General features: G+C 34.3%; 1 long non-coding RNA gene across 1 annotated transcript; it reads left to right on the top strand.

The window, feature by feature from the left end:
* The first annotated feature begins 5,537 nt into the window (after nt 1–5,537).
* LOC138944491 (uncharacterized) lies at nt 5,538–6,767 on the top strand. Its single transcript, XR_011448788.1, has 3 exons — nt 5,538–5,749; nt 6,146–6,305; nt 6,516–6,767. It is a non-coding gene; the product is annotated as an uncharacterized lncRNA (long non-coding RNA).
* The last annotated feature ends 49 nt before the right edge of the window (nt 6,768–6,816 follow it).

Raw genomic sequence — 6,816 nt, 5'->3', positions numbered from 1 at the left:
ATTTTTTATTCTCACATAAAATAATGATTCGGATCGCGGAGCTACGATAATGGCTTCAGGCGATAAGAAAGGTATGTTGATTCCGGAGACATCCAAGTGCCCTTGTGCGTATCTTCGATGAAGTTTGTTTAAAGAAATCGTTTCCTAATATGCCGGATTGTGAAATTGGAAAATCGTTAGATACAATATGGAATATAACCGGTGTTTCAAAAAGAGTTAATGTAATTTCACCTAAGGTATACACGGGGTAATTATTTATACCGTTCAACTTAAGGATATTAGTGTAATTAATATTTATTTCTTCGGGAACGAGATTTTCTTTAATTATATTAGGTCCAGATCCCGTGTCTAGCATAAAGGTTATACTAGCAGTTAAATTATCGATGTTGATTTGAACGGTAGGCACGCGACTATGTTTGTCGAGGTTTACCGTCACGGGCCTTATGGTAGTCCTGTCTTTATCTACTTGGCTACCTGGGTTTTGGGCGGGTGCGGCTCTCGTTCGGACCCCTGCTGTGCACCCGACGTCGAGGGGCCGTTGTAGTTTCCCTGATTATTTTCCTTCTTTTGAAAGTTACTGGCATGGCGTAATTGACAATTTTCGAGAAGATGACCTTGCTCCTTACAATAGCGGCAGAATAAGGAATTCCTGGATCCCGTTTGTTGGTTTAGTTTTGATCGACAATTTTTAGCAATGTGTCCAAAGTTGTTGCAAATTTGACAAGTTACGCGAGTTTTGTTTTCCGTATAACGTTGTTCGTTCTGTTTCTTCCAGCAATTATTTGCAGAATGGCCGGGTCTCTCGCACCATTGACAAATTACCGAGATTTTATTGTTATTAGTATTATTCTGTCGGCAAGATTTTGCATCATACCGGATTTTAAGCATAATTGACAAGTTATTAATCTTCCTTGAACTACGTTTACCGGGCGGCGAAGTTGTGGATCGCGGAAGCGGCATTTCTCTGCTCCATGCCCACGTTTTTTACAGATTTGACATACTAATATTGTGGTTCCTAAATCAATCTGGTTATTAACTTGTTGAGAGGTTTGTAAATATTTTCTACAGTTACTACCTACATGCCCTTCCTTATAACAGATTTGACAAGTTTCCCTTAGGCTGTTTGTTTTTTGTCTACCTGCTATTCCCTGTCGTAAATCTGTCATTGCTCTGATTTCTCTCTCTATCCTTATAGCGTCGGCTGCGATTGCTTGTACATCTGGTAAATTTCTTGAAACTCGTTGCTCGATTTCTGGTATTAGCCCTCTAATAAAACATTTGCACATGTCTTTTTCTAATGATGCTTTAATACTTTGGTCAGATAACACGTTTCCAGAACTTCTACATGCTTCTAAAATTTGTTTCCCAAGAATTTTTACCCTATTTGCATAATTAATAACATCTTCATCACTCTTTTGATATATGCAACCTAATTCTCCTTGTAATTGATAAACATTTTTTACAGATCCATAAATTTGTTTTAAATATTTAGTTAAATGAGAAACGCTATCAAAATCTTGATCTTGTATAGTGCGGCGAGCCTCACCTATTATCCTAGTTCTTATTATTTTAGTAAACTGTGATTCAGCCTCATTAGGCAACATGGATTTCGCTTCTTCACATCCTTCAATAAAATAATTTAGTGGAATGTTTTGACCATCAAAATAAGGGACGGCTTCGACCGCGTATTTCAAAGTAGCGAAAGGATTATTTTGAGTCATGTTGCCGTTGGTACCGCTCGGGTCTTTCCCTTTTTCGGATTTATTAAATTCAGGTATAATAGTCTTATCGCAGGAATCGGTAAAATGAGATTCGGCCGCTGACTCGCTAAACTTTTTTTCGAAATCTTTTTCAATTACAGTTTCGTCTAATGAAAAATTAATGTTTTTAATGGTTTTGTTAGGAGTGGAAGTGTGATGTGTTTCTGATTTGTTAGATTTTGTTCGATTGTATGTTTCCTGAGCAAGCTGAAAATTTCGTTCTACTTCGTCTTTATTAGCTGTACCTCTTGTCCCTTTACTCATTCCAGTTTAAAAGATCGCACATTACAATCCCGGACGAGCCCCCAAAATTTAAAGAACAGTATGTTACGTCCAGACTCGAGGAAGGATGAGTCGACGGAAGGGCGCAACAACTATCTTTTATTTTCCCGAAGTTTAAACGTCTCGTGGCGTTCGGAATCGGGTCGAACGAACTGACAGGTCCGCAAAGCAGGTAAACGACCGTTCGAATCGCTATTACACTGTTTATTCAGACGTTCGCTCGGTGGTCCCTTTTCGGTCAGGGAATTTAATCCCTTTTACGCGGGATGGGACCTAGTGCGATCTTCGTACTGGGAACGAGAGAGGGGTTAAGAAATGTTTAATTAATAAAAAATATAATTTTATTCATTAATAAAAATAAAAGTTCGATTACATGGTATAATATATATATGTAGGAAGTGATTACATTTATCGTGTGAGTGTGAGTGATGGTGTGTGGTTGAGCTTATCGCTCCGCGGGTGTTACAATGGTACGGAGGGCATCAGTCAGAATGACGAGGGAAAGTCTCTATCGTTAAATTTCAGGTTCTGACTGGTTAATACAATGTAAAGGTTTAATAATAAATAAAAAAAAAATAAAAAATAAAAACATGTGTGTGTATGTGTGAGAGTGAGTAAGAGGATGCGGTATGAAGGAGGGAGAAAGAGAGAAGGGGGGATTTTTAGGTTTGGTTAATCTTGGTAAGATGAGTCGGCTTCCAGGTCGGGCAAGTCGTTGCAAAACTCTTCTATTGCTTGGTCGAATTCCGACTCTGAAAGGTGCGGGGAAGTTGGGGGTGAATTGTTAAGGAGGACAGTAGATAGAGAGGAGAATGAACGAGGGGAAAGCGGAAGTTCAGTGACTTCGGGGAAGTAGATTGGGGAGTAGCTGGGGGAGGGGTAGTTAGGCGAGAGGGGAAGAGTGGGTCTAACAGATACTGTTGTTGAATTGTTATTGTGAGTAGCGCAGAATCTGCATTTTACCGGCGTTCGAGTCCTCCGACTCCTGCGAATGACCGTTTGGCTTGGACTGCCGGATCTGGTTTTCACTATGAAAACCAGCGTTAATATAATATAACGTAATGCGTTATATCTCACGAGGGTTAATAGCGTAAATTAAATTGGATGAATGTGACTTACTTTTTGTTTCGTAGGTGAAGGTGTGAAGTCTCTTAATGTGCCGGATTGCCGGGTTCCAGATTAGCCAGGCGATGAGTGCACTGGTATAATTTTTTTAGTAGTTTTCGCGGTGCCACGGCACTTAATGAGACTTATGTTAACTGAAGACGCACGCACAGAATTAAGTGAATAAAACAAGTGCTAAGTAAGTGAAGTGGTAAGCAAGTGCTAAGTAAGACCGTGGGTGGCCCTTTTTGTCCTCTTTTTATATCTCCTTCTTTAGGGTGTATTCTAATTTCTAAGAGTGGGAATCTTCCAAGTCTCCAACGAATTAAAAATTATGCCAGTGCCCTCATTAGGCGGGGTGTTTCTCCTACTTTTCGAATTTTTACCCGTGGCGATCGTCGATTGGTGATCTCGATATCAGTTGGGCATTAGATTTTGTCTTGCGCACGTGATCTGATTAGAAAGGGTCTTACCGTCGTTACTGGATATGTCGTCACAGGAGTTTCATCATTATTGATTTAGTTACGTTTGTCGGATATTTTCTTAGAGGGAATTTTATTATCTTCTCGATATCAATTTATTCATCCGTTGGGAAATTCTATTTCGAGGGTATCTACTGATTTGTTTAATTTTAGGCGACTGGCGCGGTTTCGTCACCGGTTTCTCGCGTCTTTCCCACGGTTGTTCATAGATATTGACAAGTGACTAGATGTTTAAAGAAATGCGTGGCACAAGATGCTCTATTTACTGAACGACTTATTTTTATCACCGATCGATTATCGTTGTCGCAACATTGCGAAAGGAAGGAATCGTGGAGTTGCCAGGACGTAACAATAGTAATACTAATTATTTTATAGCATCTTTCTGTGAATTATTATAAATTTTCAAAGTTTACTTCTAACTGTATAAAAAATTTGATAGTTACGAACTTGTGTTATAAAAAATTTATGGTGTTTTCTGCGAAGACATTTATGACAGACTTCATATTGTACTGAATCATTACCACTGTGAGTCTGTAAAATATGTATATATATTGTATTTTTTCTTTTTTTTCAGAGAAAATGTCCGAAAAAAAATTATATGCGGTTGTACAATTTTCAGTTGATGAATCCTTCTCAGAGATTCCAACAAATTAGATTCACCGAAATGATAAGAATGATAGCCTCATTTGTTGGTGGCCTAACACCAAAAATATCAATTCACTTCTTGAAAATCGAACTGAACCGGATATGAAGTTATGGTCAATATTTGACATAACAGTGATAAAATATTGTTGTAGGTTATAGTTTTATAAACACTTTTTGTATTTTAATTTCAATATTTTCATTATATTGATCAATCTTTTTTCTTTTAACGTGTAAATGCATATTATTTATACTATAAGTCAAATATTTACATTATTATGATTACTATTGTTACGGATATTGTTTTATTATTATTATTATTATTATTATTATTATTATTATTATTATTATTATTATTATTTGGGTAGCGTCGCTTGCATCTGCGCGAAAATCAGCTGCAGATGCTAACTATGCTACGAATGACGATGAAAAACGTGGCCGAGGACAAAGAAAATTAAAGAAAAATGAATATTATTTTTTTGAGGAGCACGATGAAAATGCTGACGATTCGAATGATGAAGAAGGAAATGTATGTCATAAAGAAAATTATGATAATGAAAAGAACAAACCAATCAAACACTTGAAACAGAGTAAGTTTTGACATTTATTTTGAATTTGAAATTTATATAATATGCTGAATATTTGAGATTAGAGAATATTTTTTGTTTGTTTATTGTTATTTTTTTTATTATTGTTATTTTACTTTGTTTGCAGGCATTAATCGACCTGTTTTTAATCCTATGCCTGAATACAATTCTCAGAAAACAGATAACTGTTGCCAATCTGTTAATATTTCCACCGATAAAAATCTAAATTTCTTGATTTCCAAAAGAGTTTCCGATATTGAAATTTCACGCACAAGTAAGTTTATACCTTATAACTTTGTTTATATAAATGTATAAATATATATTAAAACAGATTGTAATCTGCAGGTATCAATAAAAGCAGCTCTAATGAAAAAACGGCAATTAAAGAAACTTCATATCCTGATAAGTCGTCACCATCTGTTACAATGGATATTGAGAGTATCCCTATTTTAGAAGTTCCAGAAGTACAAGATGTTTACAATATTTTACAACGGATAGAAAGTAAGTTTTATGATAAATTATTATACCTATTTTATATGTATATAGTTTTGAAAATTTATTAAATATTTAGCTGTATGTGTTTGTGTGTGTGTGTCAACTATGGATGATGTTTGCATAATTATATATAAACTAAAAATATATACGTGTTGTATGTTTCTTTTTAATTGTAGCAAGTTTAAATAAAGTTTTACGTGAAAACGTTACTACTAATTTCGAGCTAATGAGTATCTCGAAAAGACTAAGTAAATTGGAATCCCGCCAACGTAATAATGCAGAATTGACAGAAAATGATATGGTAATGATAATACCATTATTGCCACTACAAACAGTGGAATCCATAAAAGAATTTGAAAATTTGATTATATCAAATGAAGTTGCTGCATCGCAATTTGTAAGTTATTTTTCATTTGCAACTATTTCCAAATTTGTATGGATATCTATATTTTTAATATTAAAATGAAGTAAATAGTATCTATATCATTTACTTCATTTCTATACCAAAAAAGTTCTATATAGAAAAATGAATATAGATTACAGTTATAGAATCAACATTAAATCTGTTGCAATGAATGCAGTTACCTATGGAATAAGTTTATTTTTTGAAAATAAAGTAAAAAATAATTTATATTTTTTTTCTATATAGAATTTTCAGTTTTCATATAGAACCATTCTTATATTCTACATTTTTTTCAATAAATGTCACTAATTACTTTTTCTGCATTTAGTATAGTTGATATGATATTGTCTTTATTGTATATTATTTACATAAGCTTATTGTTAATTTCAGAAAAAAATGATTTTAAAAATTGGAGGCAACACTCCACGAAATAGCATTCATCGTGCTTTAGAACGAATAATCAGCAATAAATGCGCTATAAGCTGTTCTTGGAAAGGCGTTCGATCAAATTATAAAATATGTAATTTGACATTTATTAAGAATATACGTGGTAAGTATTTTAAAATTATAATTAACTACTTCTTAAATTTTGTGTTTTTAGATTACATAAATGTACATTTTATTAGATACTATTTAATTATTAATATTTAATTATTATTAAAATTGATTATTAAAATTTAATTTAATTATTAAAATTGATTTTCTTTTCATATATACGCGCACATTAATATTGTTAATTAAACTTTAACTTATTTTGCAGATACCATATGCTCTGTACATTCGGGTTTAACTGAAGCCGAATTTGATATAACCACTGCGGAATGGTTCAGGTTTGCCAAGCAACGAGCAGCGCGGGAAGAAAAAAGAATGACTTGTAATGGAACTATTTATAATTAATATATATATAGTTGATATATATATATATAGAGTTTCGATTTGGGGTGCGGCGGAGTCGATCGTCGGGTGACCACAAGCGAGCGAGGCAATTAACAGTTCGTGAATCTTTGGTGTACGTTCGATGCGTAAACATTAGTTCGTGATGCGTCACGCGTTCTCGTCGT

Source organism: Polyergus mexicanus, unplaced genomic scaffold (genome assembly GCF_030449975.1).
Source record: "Polyergus mexicanus isolate NDT 795.1 unplaced genomic scaffold, iyPolMexi1.0 SCAF_217, whole genome shotgun sequence".
Classification (NCBI taxonomy): domain Eukaryota; kingdom Metazoa; phylum Arthropoda; class Insecta; order Hymenoptera; family Formicidae; genus Polyergus; species Polyergus mexicanus.
This window is presented reverse-complemented; position numbering and strand designations above follow the sequence as displayed.